Here is a 15,707-nt window from a genome sequence, read left to right on the forward strand (position 1 = left end):
AACCCGAAGAGCCGTCCTGCCTGGGTTTGCACCCCGGGCCCGTCCTTATGGTTGCGTTGTCTTAGATGGTCGTGTGTTGGAGACTCGGTCTTCTCACCTGTAAAATGGGGCAGGGGGTGCTGATCACACATAAGGTTGCAGAGACGATTGAATGAACTAACAGCAGCCCGAGGTCACATCCCAGCATTAAGCTCCTGTGTGTTTCCCAGCAGATTCACCTACTCCAGTCCCAGGGAAGCTAGCAAAGTAATTAGCTCAAAGGAAGTACTCGGCAGACGCGTGGATGTTTGGAAGAGGAAAGCAGTCACCCGTTTAGCTGTCAAGTGCAAAAGACAAAGCTCCCGCTTTGCAAACATTTCGTCGTCCCCTTAGAAATATTACTCTGGGAACATTAAGGTGATACGGCAGAAAGAAAATGTGTTTTGAAATTTCGGTAGCAGCCTTGTGGCTTGTTTATAGCTTCGTGATTTACAGTGTAATTAACCAGGAACCATTCCATCGAGTGAACTTTACAAGATCACACGTATTCCGGGGTGCGGAGGCAAAGGTCTCAGCGGGCATGCGCGAAAGTGATAAAGCACGTTCCTGTAGTTAGTTCTTTGGTCTGCGCGTGCGGGTCCCGCAGGAGCCGCGGGCAGGATTCCCACGTAGGAAGCCCGAGTCGCGGATGGTCTGAGACCCCTCCGGAGCCAGGGTGCCTAGTGGGGAATTAATTTCTTAATGTGGAGTCCCTGGGGGTCAGGAGCTGACGTTGTTACTGTCCATCCCCAAAGCAGCTCAGCTGCAGATTTTGGTCTGATTTCCATTTTCTGGCTCCATCACCGTGGAATCTGGGGGCACGCGGGCCTGTTTCCCAAGATCATTGATTAAACGTTTGCCCGCCGGGGTCGATCTTCCCACACCGTTTCGCGATGTTATGAGCGCAGTACGCCACCCATTAGATCGCCTGTGCAGCGTGTTCTCTCTGCCCGGGACACTTTTCTCATTGGTTCAGTTTCTGTTGGTTGTTGCTGAAGGTCCCAGAGTTCCCCGGACAGGAGACCTGTTCCTTGAACATTTCTCTCCTTTTCTGTCCGCTCGCCACGACTCATGGGGGCAACTCCTCACCTCTTCCCCGCCACCCGTGCCTGTGGTCCCTTCCTGTTGCCCTTGCCCCTTCCCTGCACCTGTCTCTGTGTCCACCGAAGAGGTCAGAGGACAGAGTCATGTCCCTTCACACTCCTTCATCCACCTTCTGCCTTTGCTTTGCTCTAGAGCAAGAGACTTACTCAGCTGCACTTCCCACTCCTTCCTCCCTCGGCTGTGCTGCCCGGATGCCCCCACTGGGCTAGATGGCTGTGCCGCCATGTGAGGCCAACCCCCTCTGCTCGGGTGACGCACGGCAAGGCCCTCACTGCAGCGCAGACTGTGCATTCACCCACGACCCTGGCTCACTCTTCTCAGAGTGCACGCAACTATTATTCTTCCTCTTCCTGGGAAGGTAAAGAATGTAATTAAGAAGCTACACAGATGCCCCAGCCAGGTGGCTCAGTTGGTTGGAGCATCATCCCATGCACCAAAAGGCTGCTGGTTCAATCCCCGGTCAGGGCACATGCCTAGGTTTCAGGTTCGATCCCTGGTCAGGGTGCATCCGGCAGGCAATCGATCAATGTTTCTCATTCACATTGATGTTTCTCTCTCTGCCTCTCCTTTCTTTTCTCTCTCCAAAAATTAATAAACATAACTTCAGACCAGGATTAAAAAAAAAAACAAGAAGAAGAAACTGTGCCATCTCAGGATATTTGGAAATTGCTCTCTCACTCCGTGTTCTTATTTCAAATGCATGGGCGACGCTGGCAGTTCCCATGCCCCCAAATCTCCTTCTCTGTCCCCCCCCCCGCCATTGTCACCATTATCCCCTGTGTAATTTTGTTCATTAAAACTTTGCCATCAAACCGTCTCAGGGTAATCTATTGATCCCTTTTACCAAATGCCTTTGTTTTGTCAATAAATAAAGCCCCAGATGTTGGCATGCTCCCCGGCACTGCCCATTGTGACTCACCGTTTTGCCAGGATTCATTCCGCCGAACTTGGAGCCGAGTCTCTGTCTTAAAAAGAGGCTGGCAAGCCCGCAGTTTTAATGAGGACTTAAAGATGCGGACTTGGCCGAGAATTTATCATCCCTCCCCGAATGCATCTTAAGTAAGAGGAGAGGGAACATTCTCAGAGATTTTTACTTCATCCGTAATACAGCCGAAGATAAAAGGAGTTACTTAAAAAGAAATGCTTTGGTCTTGGTTTAAGTCTCACTTCAAAAGGATGTAAGGATGATGCGAGGGTAACACTCCAGATTCCGCCAAGATCGTGAGGTGGCTAAGTCCACGGCCCAAGGTGACTGCCGCCCACCCCCCCTCTGCCGGCACTGGGGCGAGCTGGCGGGCTGAAGGGTAAGTCTGGCGTAGACAAACCTGTTGTACTCAGATGTCCCCGCCCAGTCCCTTTCCAGCACAGGGTTGCTTTGTCTTTTTTTCTTAATAATAGGATTTATTGTATTGCAACTTTTAATGTTTATTAAATTTATTGAGGTGACATTGGTTAATAGGATCTCTATGTTTCAAGTGTACACTTTTTTAAAACGCTTTCTAAAATCTTTTTTTTAGAGAGAGGGAGAACGAGGGAGAAAGAGAGGGAGAGAAACATCAATGTGTGGTTACCTCTTGAGAGCCCTCTACCGGGGACCTGGCCCACAACCCAGGCATGTGCCCTGACTGGGAATTGAACCAGCGACCCTTTGGTTCACAGGCCGGCACTCAACCCACTGAGCCACACCAGCCACGGCCGAAGCAGTAGTCTTGACACTGACAGATGTGGGATGTCCATGCCCTCTAACCAGCTTGTGGGGACACGCCTGGAGTTGAACACATCCTGTGAGAAGCATGGGGCACATCAGGAAGACACAGCTAAGGGAATATTCCAGGGCTCAGGGGTTTGGGGCCAGTTTGAGGGACAGGGCGTGGCTCCGACCCTGACTGCTACTGCCCGCCTCCCAGTGACATCAGGTCAGGTCCGGTCACACCCAGGTGCCAGGCTGCTCAGAGACACTGACGTTGTAAGATCGCTACTCATGGCTTACATTGTGATTTTCTCATTGCTAGGTTCTGTACATTTCCAACGATCTTCCAGACTAGTATTTCCCAGAGTCATTTTGTGTTAGTTCTGTACTGAAGTGCGTACAATGATCACCAAGCTTCCTGGTCACATTCCCTTCCTCCCCGAGTTCTTACGTTGAGCCAATACACAATTGGGAGGATTTTATTTTTAAGGCACCTCTTTCATGAAAGACTAGGAGTGCGGTGTTCCCTGACTGCTTTTGCGTTTGGTAATATCTGGCCACGCCCTTATTCTCTATCGCGTCTTGGCTGAGTCGCAGCATCTTCTTGTAAGAACTTATAGATGTTGCTCTGTTGCCTTCCAGCCTTGACTTTTATTTTGGAGCAATCCAAGCCCAGTCCAGCCCTTTGCACTTTTCATGGGAACCATTGTGAATTTCCACTACTCTCCTCGCACGGCGTGCTGACCGACTCACGTGACCGGCACCGCCTCTGTGAGACGTCGCTGACCTTAGGCTGGGTTTCGATGGTAATTTAGGAAAAGGATGTCTGCCCTTAGGGCCTTCTTATCAGACAAACCTGGCCAATCACAAAGACACTGCGCACAGTCCTTCTAGCATCCCGGGGCCACTGACCTCGTGTGGCTGGAGATGCACATTTCCACACTTACGCCTGCCTGTGATGACAGTTCTTAGAATTTTCAGGATTTAATTTGGCACGCAGATGTAAGACTAATTCCAGAATATTGAAAACCCTATTTGATGAAGTGGTTGCTTGCTCCTATTCCAAGCACTAATTGATCTCTGATAGAAAATTTCCCAAAAGGAATCAGGAACAAGATACAGTCCATGGGGGAGGTTAGCTTTCCGATGCGCATTTTTTCCATTAAAAATCATCCATTACCAAAACAATAGCCTCAACTCTCAAGACAAATTACGGATGATAAACAGCCCAGTGGTTGGTGAGAAGCACAATCCAGTTGTTTTTTTTTAAACTTGACCTTTTAAAGTTCACCTCCAATCTGAGGATCAGTCTGACATTTGTTTTCAAAAACCAACTCCCTCTTGGTGAAAAGCTGTTGTTTTTATGGAAATGTTTATTTTCACGTAAGAAGCAGTAAGTCTTCTGAGAATATTTGATAAGCAGTGAGCACTGGCCTCAATGACGCTGGTCACCCTTACTCAAGAACTGAGAGACAAATTGCAAATTTCCTCTGTCCTCGTTCTGAAAAACAGCAAAGGTAACAGATGGCACCCGCATGATTGGCATCCTTGAGAAATACAGGTGACAGCTTCCTTCTGTTAGGCCCTGTCCCGAGGGCTGCGCATTTAGTCATTTATACAGTCCCATTTCACAGATGAAGAAGATTGAGCATGAAGAGACAAGCACATTCGCCAAATCCAGGCAGAACTGCGCTATGCTGCTCTCCACAAAGCAAGACTTTCAGTGGTGGAATCATAGATACCCCAGAAATTCCTGTGTGTGCAGAGAACTGTTTCATTGAGTCTACAAAACACATCAGGAAGTTGGCAGGTGATAAGAATGTGACCCCCCCCCCAAAAAAAAGGTGAGGCCCTGGCTGCTGTGGCTCAGTGGACTGAGTGCTGGCCAGTGAACCAAAGGGTTGCGGGTTCAATTCCCAGTCAGGGCACATGCCTGGGTTGTGGGCCAGGTCCCCAGTAGGGGGCGCGTGAGAGGCAACCACACATCGATGTTTCTCTCCCTTTCTTTCTCCCTCACTCCCCCTCTCTCTAAAAATAAATAAAATCTAAAAAAAAACCCTTTTAATAAAAATAAATGAAAATTTAAAAAGAGGGAGGAAGGCAGGGGAGGATTGGAGGCCACAGTGTTATTGCCCCCCATCCCCCATCCACTTGGCCGCACTCTAAAGCAGCAAGTGGGTTTCCATTTATGCACCAGCTGAGGTTTTAGCTACCATCCGCGAGGAGTAGCCTCTCCTGCAAGCAGTCATCGGGAGCGAAATAGTACAGAAACCATGGGCCCGCTCTGATGAGTTTACAGTCAGTAGGGATGAGGGACATTGATTAACAATGTCACAGAGAGGCAGGAAAGGATGACTGCAATGGGTGGGGGACACACGGGCACAGTCCTCCATGAGCATTTGACAGGCAACCTCGGACCCCAGACCTGGGGCACCGGGAGGACTGGCCAAGCAAAGGGCTGCGCTGGCCACGGTGGGAAGGGTGGCCCTGGGCTGAAAGGTGACGGGCGAATGGGAGGAGCAAGCGCATTTCCCTCTGCACAGGAAGGGTGGGGACACGTCAGCTACGCAGGAGAGAACTGGTCAGACAAGTGATGGGAGGGGAGACCGCCCACAGAGGTTAGCAAGGGTGGAAGACCCTCCCCCGCCCCCCATGCGGGCACTGGGAAAACAGAGGAACATTCCCAGTCGCCTCTCAGAAGCTGGTGGGCTCGGTGCCACGTTTGTCCCCGTCTCTCCTCTGACAGCACCTTTCCCACTGGGCATCCCTCAGCCACTCCCAGGAGCTGAAGCACCAGCCCCAGCTGTCACCTCCAGGAGGTGCAGAGGAGGGTGGGGACAGGGGCGGCAAGGAGCAGGTCTGGGGACAGCGGCCCTCGGCAAGCGCAGACGGGAGATAAACTTGTGTTAAATAAAGGAGCCCCTCAAACTCCCCCTCCTTTTCTGGGGGCATCGTCTCTGTCAAGTCCCATGTGTCCATTTGGAATCCCAAAAATGCGCCCAGGCTACTACTCCGGGTTCTCATTTGTTTTTATTGTAGGGGACATCACTTGTTACAAGAAACTTCAGGTAGTGGAGTGTGAAATCTACAGCACTCGGTACTACGGTATCACCAAGTGTCTGTTACTTCTGGTAATTTTCAGTCATTGTCCATATTCGCTATAAAAAAATCAACCCAAGAGCCCTGTCCAGGTGGCTCAGTTGGTTGGAGCATCGCCTTGTACACCAAGAGGTCACAGGTTCGATTCCCGGTCAGGACACGTGCCTGGGCTGTGGGTTTGGTCCCTGGTCGAGGCACACGGGAGAGGGAAGAGAGGGATGTTTCTCTCTCACACCAGTGTTTCCTATCGTCCCCTCCCCTCTCTCTAAAATCAATACCATGTCCTCGGGTGAGGGATTTTTTTTAATTAACCCCAAAATCTTATAATAAGGGGGAATGAAAAGGTAAATGATGGCCTTAGACACAGCCTGGGGGTGCTGTCTGACCCCAATGAGAACCAGTGTGTGCCCCTACATGTCGGGAGGGGTGGTGGAAGCGAATCAGCACATTTGTCCCTCAAGGACACAGCTGTCAGCTGCGGTGACGTGCCAGACGCAGGTTCCCTTTCCCAAGGGAGCCCACCGTGTTCCCGAAACAGCTCAAAGCTGCTCTCGACCCTCCTCACAGACGCGCTGCGCCTCTCCCCACGGAGGCGGCTCCTCCTGTAGGCTATATCTATCTAAATCAGGCTCCTCCCTGGCAGCTGGTCTCGACGCCGGTGAGAAACCCCAAGGACCTGGGACGCAGGATTCGAACAGATTTTATACGGAGTAAAATATGCTCACGAAATAGCCCAGCTCAGCTCTCTCCCCGTCTGCATTCTGCACCCGGGTTCCGTCCCAACGGGCAGGGTGAGGGCAGCTTCTTCACCAGCCGGGGATAGAAACGAGGTGTTTTCTCTGTAGTTGTAGGTGTGATTTACAGCCCCAGAGCCTCCTACAAGTAGGAGGACAGAGTGAATGTTGAGAAAGAGGCACCTTCTAGAAGGTGACCTTTGCTTCGTTCGCCACAAGCTGAAGCAATCTAAGGCATTGGCTATAAATGACCTTGACCCATAGGAGTCCAATGACAAGGTGAGGCAGCGGGGCTCAGGGCGCAATCGCTGGCAACAGTAAAGGAAGGGCACTCGGGGTAGGGAGAGCATACAAGTTGCATTTAATAAAAATCAGATGGTCCCAGTAAATGAAGCTAATCAAATCTGGCACAGAGTCTGAGTCAGAATCACTGATATTTTTTACTAAGTGAATTGTCACTCAACGGTTACATTCAATACCATTTTCATTCACTGACAAATACTTTCGGACCTGGCCAGGTGGCTCCGTTGGTTGGAGCACTGACCCAAACACAGAAAGGTCATGGGTTCGATTCCCAGTTAGAACGCGTAAGCAGGTTGCACTTCCATCTCATTGGGGTGCATATGGGAGGCAACCTGTCCATGTTTCTCATATCGATCGATGTCTGTCTGTCTCTCTCTTGCACGCGTGCTCTCTCTCTCTCTCTCTCTCAAATCAATTTTTTTAAAAAGCATATCTGCCCTGGCTGGTGTGGCTCAGTGGATTGAGCATTGACTTGCAAATCAAAGGGTCACCAGTTCAATTCCCAGTTGGGGTGCATGACTGGGTTTCAGGCCAGGTCCCCAGTAGGGGGCGCAGGAGAGGCAACCACACACTGATGTTTCTCTCCCTCTCTTAAAAAAAAAAGAAAAGCATATCCTTGGTGACGATTTAAAAATACACTTTCCAATTTACATTTTCATTTATTCTATGATTGACAGGGTGTTTTTTTAATTACCCTTTTTATTTTAAGATGGTTCTTGATTGAAATGCTATTGTAAGAAATAATACAGTTGCCCCGAAGGTAACATTTTGGGGAAAAGGGCGCCACAGTTGGTAACACAGTCAAGATGCAAATGTCCCTGTCACCACAGTTGTCTCAGGTGTCACCCTTTTATCCTCACGCTCACTTCCCTCCTAATGCCACCCCCTCGTAGTCCTCGGCCACCATGAACCTGCTGACCATGTCCATCTCCCCGTCTCTGGGTCGCTGCACAAGTGCAGTCAGACAAATGGAATTTGGGGGCGTGGCTGTTTCTCACCTGGCGTAATTCTCTCGAGATTGCTGGACGTTAGCGAGTAGATGTAATGTAGTACTGATTAGTTTCTTCAGCTATTCGCCCAATGAAGGAAAGCCAGACTGCATTTTAATTTTTGGCCACTACAAATAAAGCTACTACAAGCAGAAGCATACGAGCTTTGTCGGAACGTCAGTTTCCATTTCTCCAGTTGTAGATTTCCCCGAGTGCCGATGTTGGGGCATATGAATGAGCTGTACATGTTTTGTTTTCTTTCTGAAGAAATTATTGAACTGGGTTTTCACTTGAACTTTTGTTAGAGTCCCACAGATCCCTAAGATTATGTTTACTTCTTTCAGTATTTGTTGTTCCAATTGGATGATTTCTGTTTTTTTTTTAAGATTGTATTTATTTATTTTAGAGAGAGGGAATTTTATTTATTTATTTTAGTGAGAGGGGAAGGGAGGATGAAAGAGAGGGAGAGAGACATCAACATGTGGTTGCCTCTTATGTGCCCCCTACTGGGGACTGGACCCGCAACCCAGGCATGTGCCCTGACTGGGAATCGAACCAGCGACTCTTTAGGGGCCCACGCCCAGCCCACTGAGCCACATGGGTCAGGCTTGATTTCTCTGGTTTTATCATCCAATTGACTAAACCTTTCTTCTTTCACCTCCATGTTGGTGTTGCATCTATCCACTGAGATTTTTCACTGAGTTGCTGTGGGTTTTAGTTCAAAATTTTCCATTTGGTTCTTCCTTAGACCCTCTATTCTACAGGTGGCAAACACAAAACCCGAGGGCAGAATCCGACCCTCCACCTTGTTTCTACCCAGCAGCAGCGCCGAGCTCCTTGCCCCTAGTTAAGGGGTAGTTACACGTGTACAGTCCTAAAATCACATTCGGCCCTTTGAAGGCAACCGCAAGGCTGATGTGGCCCCAGATGAAAATGAGTTTGACACCGCTGCTCTATTCCTTTCCTCAGATTTCTGTTTTTTCACGTGTTTCTATTATGTTCATGAGTGCTCATTGAGACATCGCCATGGGGGCTGCTTTATAATAATTGCTGCATCTCTGCCATTTTGGTGTAAGCAGGCATCTCATCCTCTTCTGTCTAAGACCTTTCTTCTTGTGGTTGTGAGTGTTTTCAGCTGAAATCTGGGCACGGGTGTGATGTCAGGAGAGCAGGTCTTACCTGTGTTGGCTGACGTCTTCTAACGCCTCTCCAAAGGGGTGATGGGATGGTGTCACCTCTGCAGAAACCTCAGAGGGTGAGGCCCCTGTTCTTAGACCAACCCTGAGGGGGAGGGCACCTCTCCATTGCTGGGTGGGGGTGGGAGTCTGGGTTCCCCAGGGGTCTGCACTAGCATCTGATGGTGAAGGAATGTGTTAGCACTCTGGAGCAATGGAAAGTTCTGGCTCTCTACTTGATGTGTTCTGTCACTACCTCAGTGGGGGTGGGGGGACCTCCTCACCGCCCAGCAGGCTTGGGATGTATTCATTCTCGGTGGTATGAGAGGGGGTGGGTCCCCACTGACCTGTGGTGTTTGACTGAGTAGACCATAAAAATTTTTTTAGCCTTGGCCAGTGTGGCTCAGTGGATTGAACACTGCTAACCAAAAGGTAGTTGGTTCGATTCCCAGTTGGGGCACATGCCTGCGTTGTGGGCCAGGTGCCCAGAAGGGGGCACACGAGAAGCAACCACACATTCATGTTTCTCTCCTTCTCTTTCTCCCTCCCTTCCCCTCTCTAACAATAAATGAATAAAATCTTTTTTAAAAAAAATTTAAAAGGAGGGGGGAACTCACCATTATGTTGCTTCTTGGGTCCCTACATCCCTAGCTGCTCTGCCTTATTTTTCCAAAAATTTTCATATCTGTTTTATGCACAATTTTCAGGGCTTTTAGTTGCCGTTAGTGGGAAGAGCAGGGAAAAGGTCATCCACTGCATCTCCCCAGAAGCAGAAGCCTCCAGTGCACAACTGGCCTGAAAGTGTGATATTTCATTTCAAAATATTTGGAAATTTTCTAGAGATCTTTCTGTGGTTGATCTTTAATTCCATTGTGATAATAGAATGTAGTTTTTTCACTTGAATTTTTTAAAACTTATTAAGACTTATCTTTTTTCTCCTTTTCATTGAATTTACTGGGCTGACAGTGGTTAACAAAATCATACAGGTTTCAGCTGCACGATTCCACAACACATGGTCAGTACACTGTGCTGCGTGCTCACCACCCCAGGGCTGGTATCCACCCATCACCATCTCTCCCCCCTGTACCCTCTTCCACCTCCCCCCCACCCTTCTGCACCACACTGCTGTCCGTGTCCTTGAGTTTTTTCTCTTTTTTGCATTTTTTGCTCAACCCCTCCACCCAGATTATAGACGGTTTGCATGCACTTGCAAAATACAGTGATCCCTCACCTATCTCGGGAGTTACGTTCCAGAGACCCCCGCGATAGGTGAAAATCCACAAAGTAGTGGTGTTATATTTATTTTATTATTTATATATATTCTAAGGCTTTAGAAACCCTTCCCACACTCCTATAAACCTTTCCCACTCTCTTATTAACCTTTCCCCCACTCTTATAAACACTTCGTATGCTCTTAAACACTTTTTAGACCCTTAAACCTACATAATTTTAATGACATAAAATTCTATATGGGTATACTCACCAGTGAAGTATACAGTTGTCCCTCGCTATATCGTGGTTCACTTATTGCGGCTTCACTGTATCATGGGTTTCAAAAAGCCCACGATACAGTGAAGCCGCAATAAGTGAACCACGATACAGTGAGGGACGACTGTATTTGTAGCCCACTGACACTGAGTGGAGTGTTTTCTGTCAATCAATGTAGTCAGGTCAAGTTGGCTGCTAGTGTGGTGCAAGCCTTTCCTACCCTCACTTATTTTCTGCCTGCACGTTGGGTCAGTTACTGAGGGAGGGAGGGAGGAAACCTCTGATCATAAGTGTGGATTTGTTTCTCCTTGCAATTCTGTGAGTTTTTACTTTGTGTATTTTGGAGCTCCGTTATGAGATGTGTACGTGTTTAGAATGATGATTTCTCTTGTGGAATGGACCCCTTTCTCATTAGGAAATGAATTTTCTTATCTCTGGTTGTTTTCTAGGAGGTTTTTTTTTTTAATCCTACATGGATATTTCCTTTTACCAGATTATTTTTCTACCTTCCCTTAGTGACCCAATAAGTTAAGTCTGTTAGTCTGTTAAATTACTTTGACGGATTCCTAATGTGAACCAGTCCTGTGTTCCTGGAATGAACCCTACTTGCTGTGCTGTGTGTCTTATATATTTTGCCAGATTCAATTTTCTCTTGCTTTGTTGATGGTTTTTATGTTGACATTTATTAGGGATATTATCCTTCATTAGTTTTCTTTTCTTTTCTTGTAATACTTTGTTCTTGGTGAGGCAGGCTACCCAGACTGAGCTGGGAAAATTTACTTTTTGTTCTGTTTTCTGGAAAAAATTGTGGACAATTGGTGCTATTTCTTTCTTAGATGCTTGATAGAATTTGGGAGTGAAACTATCTGCAATTAGACTTGTATTTTAAGAATGTCTTTGAATAAAAATTAACATTTTAATAGATACAAGGTCATCTAGTTCTTCATGAGTAAGTTTTTGGCAGTTTGTGTCTTTCATGACATATGTGCATTTCACCAAAGTTGCAGAGTTATTGGCATAGCATGGCTCATTGAATTCTTTTGTCATTAAGTGGTTTTGTCCCCATTTTCATCCCTGATGTTGATCATTTGTGTTTTTTTCTCCTTTTGACGTGGCCAGCCTGTCTAGAGATTTTTCTGCTGTGGCAGGGTTCCTTCTAAGATGGACTTGGAGAGTTTCTGTCCTCTGTTTAATCCTCCAACCACAAATTTTATTTATAATCAATACTGCGATTAGGTCATGTTACAGGGCACAGTTGAATTTAAGATATGGAAATTAGGCCCTGGCTGGGCTCAATGAACTGAGTGCAGGCCTGTGAACCAAAGGGTCGCTGGTTCAATTCCCAGTCAGGGCACATGCCTGAGTTGCTGGCCAGGTCCCCAGTAGGGGGTGCATGAGAGTCAAACACACGCTGATGTTTCTCTTTCTCCTTTCTTTCCCCTCTCTCTAAAAATTAGTAAATAAAACCTTTTTTAGAAAAGATATGGAAATTAGGTGGGTGAGCCTGAAATGAAGAAAGGCCTGAATTGGGGACTAAGTCTCAGGAATACGAGATATGAGACATGTGTTAATAACATTATAATGAATCAAGAAGAAAGAAAAGCCTTGGCTAGTGTGGGTCAGTGGATTGAGCACCGGCCTGCGAACCAAAGGGTCTCTGGGTTCGATCCCCAGTCAGGGCACATGCATGAGTTGCTGGCCAGGTCCCCAGTAGGGGGTGTGTGAGAGGCAACCACACATTCATGTTTCTCTTCCTCTCTTTCTCCCTCCCTTCCCTCCCTCTAAAAATAAATAAATAAATCTTTTTTTAAAAAAAGAAGAAAGAAGAAATGAAAACAAAGAAGAGTATACTCAGAATAACTGTTCCTATTCAATATATGACTAGAGGCTCTCCACAGTATAAATTTAGGAGGTTCCACATGGAAAATTTAAAAGATAGAATCTATATAAAATACTATTAAAATTAATAAAATGTTGAAAGGTAGCTGGATATAAGATCAATAGCAAAAAAAAATTCTTCTCTGTGTGCCATCAATAAAGAATTCTAAGTTGCAACTTCAATAAATATAATTTATATTTAAGTATGCCATTGTCCATAGCAAAGGAAATGCGTATTCATCAAGAGCGAAATCTGACAAAAAAACCTGCCGAGGTTTTACGGAAGACATTCAATATTTCATTGAAGGATATCAAATTAAAATAAATAACGCTTTCTGACGGCACAGTTCTGTGTTTGCTTTAGAGCCCTGCTTTCACGCAGCCCCAGTGAGTTAAATAATAAAAGACGCATTGATTTATTCCAATCGAGACACCCAAAGTGTTGGTGGAGGAACGTTGCAAACTGATTGGATGATTCACATGGAAACGCAAAGAGTTTCAAACTGATTGGATGATTCACATGGAAACGCAAAGAGTTTCAAACTGATTGGATGATTCACATGGAAACGCAAAGAGTTTCAAACTGATTGGATGATTCACATGGAAACGCAAAGAGTTTCAAACTGATTGGATGATTCACATGGAAACGCAAAGAGTTTCAAACTGATTGGATGATTCACATGGAAACGCAAAGAGTTTCAAACTGATTGGATGATTCACATGGAAACGCAAAGAGTTTCAAACTGATTGGATGATTCACATGGAAACGCAAAGAGTTTCAAACTGATTGGATGATTCACATGGAAACGCAAAGAGTTTCAAACTGATTGGATGATTCACATGGAAACGCAAAGAGTTTCAAACTGATTGGATGATTCACATGGAAACGCAAAGAGTTTCAAACTGATTGGATGATTCACATGGAAACGCACAGACTCCAGGCTGGCTTAGGCACGAAGGACCCTGGGGCCGGGGGCTTCCCTACTCGTGATTGATGCTGTCGTATGAGAGTCCCGTCCTCTCCTCCCAGTTTTACTGAGGCATAACTGACACGGAGCACTGCGTCAGTTTAACGGGTGCCCCACGGCGGGTTGTACCTGTGTGTGGGGGGAAACGATGACCACAGGAGGGTCAGGGAGCCCCTCTGTCACCTCATGTAAAATGGCCGCGTGTGTCTGTGTGTGTTGTGAGGACATGGCCGATCCCTCTCAGCAACTCTCAAGTTCATCACAAAGTATTGTCGACTGTAGGACGTCTTATTCTTACAATGGGCAACTTTATAACCACATACCAACATCCTTCCATTTCTGCCATCTCCCCTACCACTGCCCCTGGCAACCACCACCGATTTGGAGTCCATTTAAAGGGGCCATAGAGGATTTGTCTCCTCTGTCTGACTTACTCCACTCAGCATCGTGCCCTCCAGGCCCACCCGCGTGGCCGCGGTGGCTGAGTGTGCTCCCCTGTGCGTAGTCACCCACCCCGGGCTGGACTGCGGTGGCCTCTATGGGCTCTGGAGACACTGATCCTTGTCATTCGCTGTGAGAGTCAACGGGAAGCTTAGGTCTCTCTGGTTTAGGAAGAACTGACCACTGAAAAATTATTGTTGTTGTTGTTGTTGTTGTTATTATTATTATTATTATTTTAATCCTCTCCTAAGGATGTGTATTGATTTTACAAAGAGAGGAAGAGAGAGAAACAGAGAGAGAGAGAGAGAAGCATCATGGGAGAGAGAAACATTAATCCATTGCCTATTGTACTTACCCCACTGGGCACCAAACCCACAACCTAGGCATGTGCCTGATCGGGGATCAAACTTGTGACCTTTTGGTTACAGGACCACGCTCCAATCAAGTGAGCCACCCGGCTAGGTCAGGACCAACATTTTTCATTCAGTCCTGAGTCCTAAAAATAACGGCAGATGCGCCCTGGCTGCCGTAGCTCAGTGGACTGAGCATGGTCTGTGAACCAAAGCATCGCAGGTTTGATTCCCAGTCAGGGCACATGCCTGGGTTGCAGGCCATGGCCCCCAGCGACCGCACATTGATGTTTCTCTCTCTCTCTCTTTCTCCCTCCCTTCCCTCTCTAAAAATAAATAAATAAAATCTTAAAAAAAAAATAAAGGCAGATGTAATCTAGGCGGGGCCTGGCCTGTCTGGGAAACCTCAGCCTTGAGTTTTCAAGAACAGGGCAGGGCGCCTGCCTCCTGAGAGTGTAACAGCCAGAAGGCTGTTCCCGCAGGCAGAAGAGGGGCCGACAAGCGGGAAGAAGGGTGAGGACACAGCTCCCCAAGTCACCGGGAAAGACACCAGTGGGGGTGATTCCGGGGTAAAACCTACAATGCATCAGGCACGCGGCCTCTCTCCAGGGAAGTCTGTGGGATCTCTCGGAATCTCTGTGGCTCCCGCCTTTCATTCCGCGTGGCTCTGCTTTAGCCGGATGGAGCAGAGGGTCATAAAGGATTTTTTCTCTCTTGGTTTTCTGGGTCGGCACAGCCTACGTGCTGGCGTCATAAGATAAATACAAAACATTCAATGAAACATAACGCACAGGGTCCATAAGCTAAGACTTGTGCTATAAAAATAGAAATATAAACTAGTCACACAAGTTTCTGTATGAATGCTTACGTGTAAGTTCTGCTGCCATTGACTAAACAGAATGACTGTGGATCTGCTTGACGGTTATTTATCTGCTAACCTTGATTTGATTTTTTAACTTTTTTTATTGTTGTTCAAGTACAGTTGTCTTTACTTTCCCCCCACCCCTCCCCACTCACCCCAGCCATCCCCACTTCCGGCCCTTGATCCCACCCCCGCTTTGGTTTTGTCCATTTGTCCTTCATAGGAGTTCCTGAAAACCCTCCCCCCTCCCCCTTATTCCCTCCCACCTCCTCTCTGCTGATTTTATTTTATATTTAAATCAGTCTATTTTTAAAATTTTATTTTTGACTTTAGAGAGAGGGCAAAGGGGGGAGAAAGGAAGGGAAAGAAACGTTGATGTGAGAAAGAAACATTGATTGGTTACACATTCCCTGACCGGGATCAAACCCACAGCCTAGGCGTGTGTCCTGGCTGGGAATCGAACCCACAGCCTTTGGGTTGGCGGAATGACACCCAACCCACTGAGCCACACCAACTGGGACTGTTACCTTTGATTTGATTTGATTTGATTTTTAAAATATTTTATTTATTTATTTTTAGAGCAAGGGGAAGGGAGGGAGAAAGAGAAG

At 47.0% G+C, this 15,707-nt stretch overlaps 1 protein-coding gene across 1 annotated transcript in view; it reads left to right on the forward strand.

Moving 5' to 3' along the window:
• GABRG3 (gamma-aminobutyric acid type A receptor subunit gamma3) overlaps window positions 1–15,707 on the forward strand; it is a 344,454-nt gene that overhangs the window by 316,647 nt on the left and 12,100 nt on the right. The window lies entirely within an intron of this gene.

Source organism: Phyllostomus hastatus, unplaced genomic scaffold, assembly GCF_019186645.2.
Source record: "Phyllostomus hastatus isolate PE091 unplaced genomic scaffold, TTU_PhHast_1.1 phas_scaffold_555, whole genome shotgun sequence".
Taxonomy (NCBI): domain Eukaryota; kingdom Metazoa; phylum Chordata; class Mammalia; order Chiroptera; family Phyllostomidae; genus Phyllostomus; species Phyllostomus hastatus.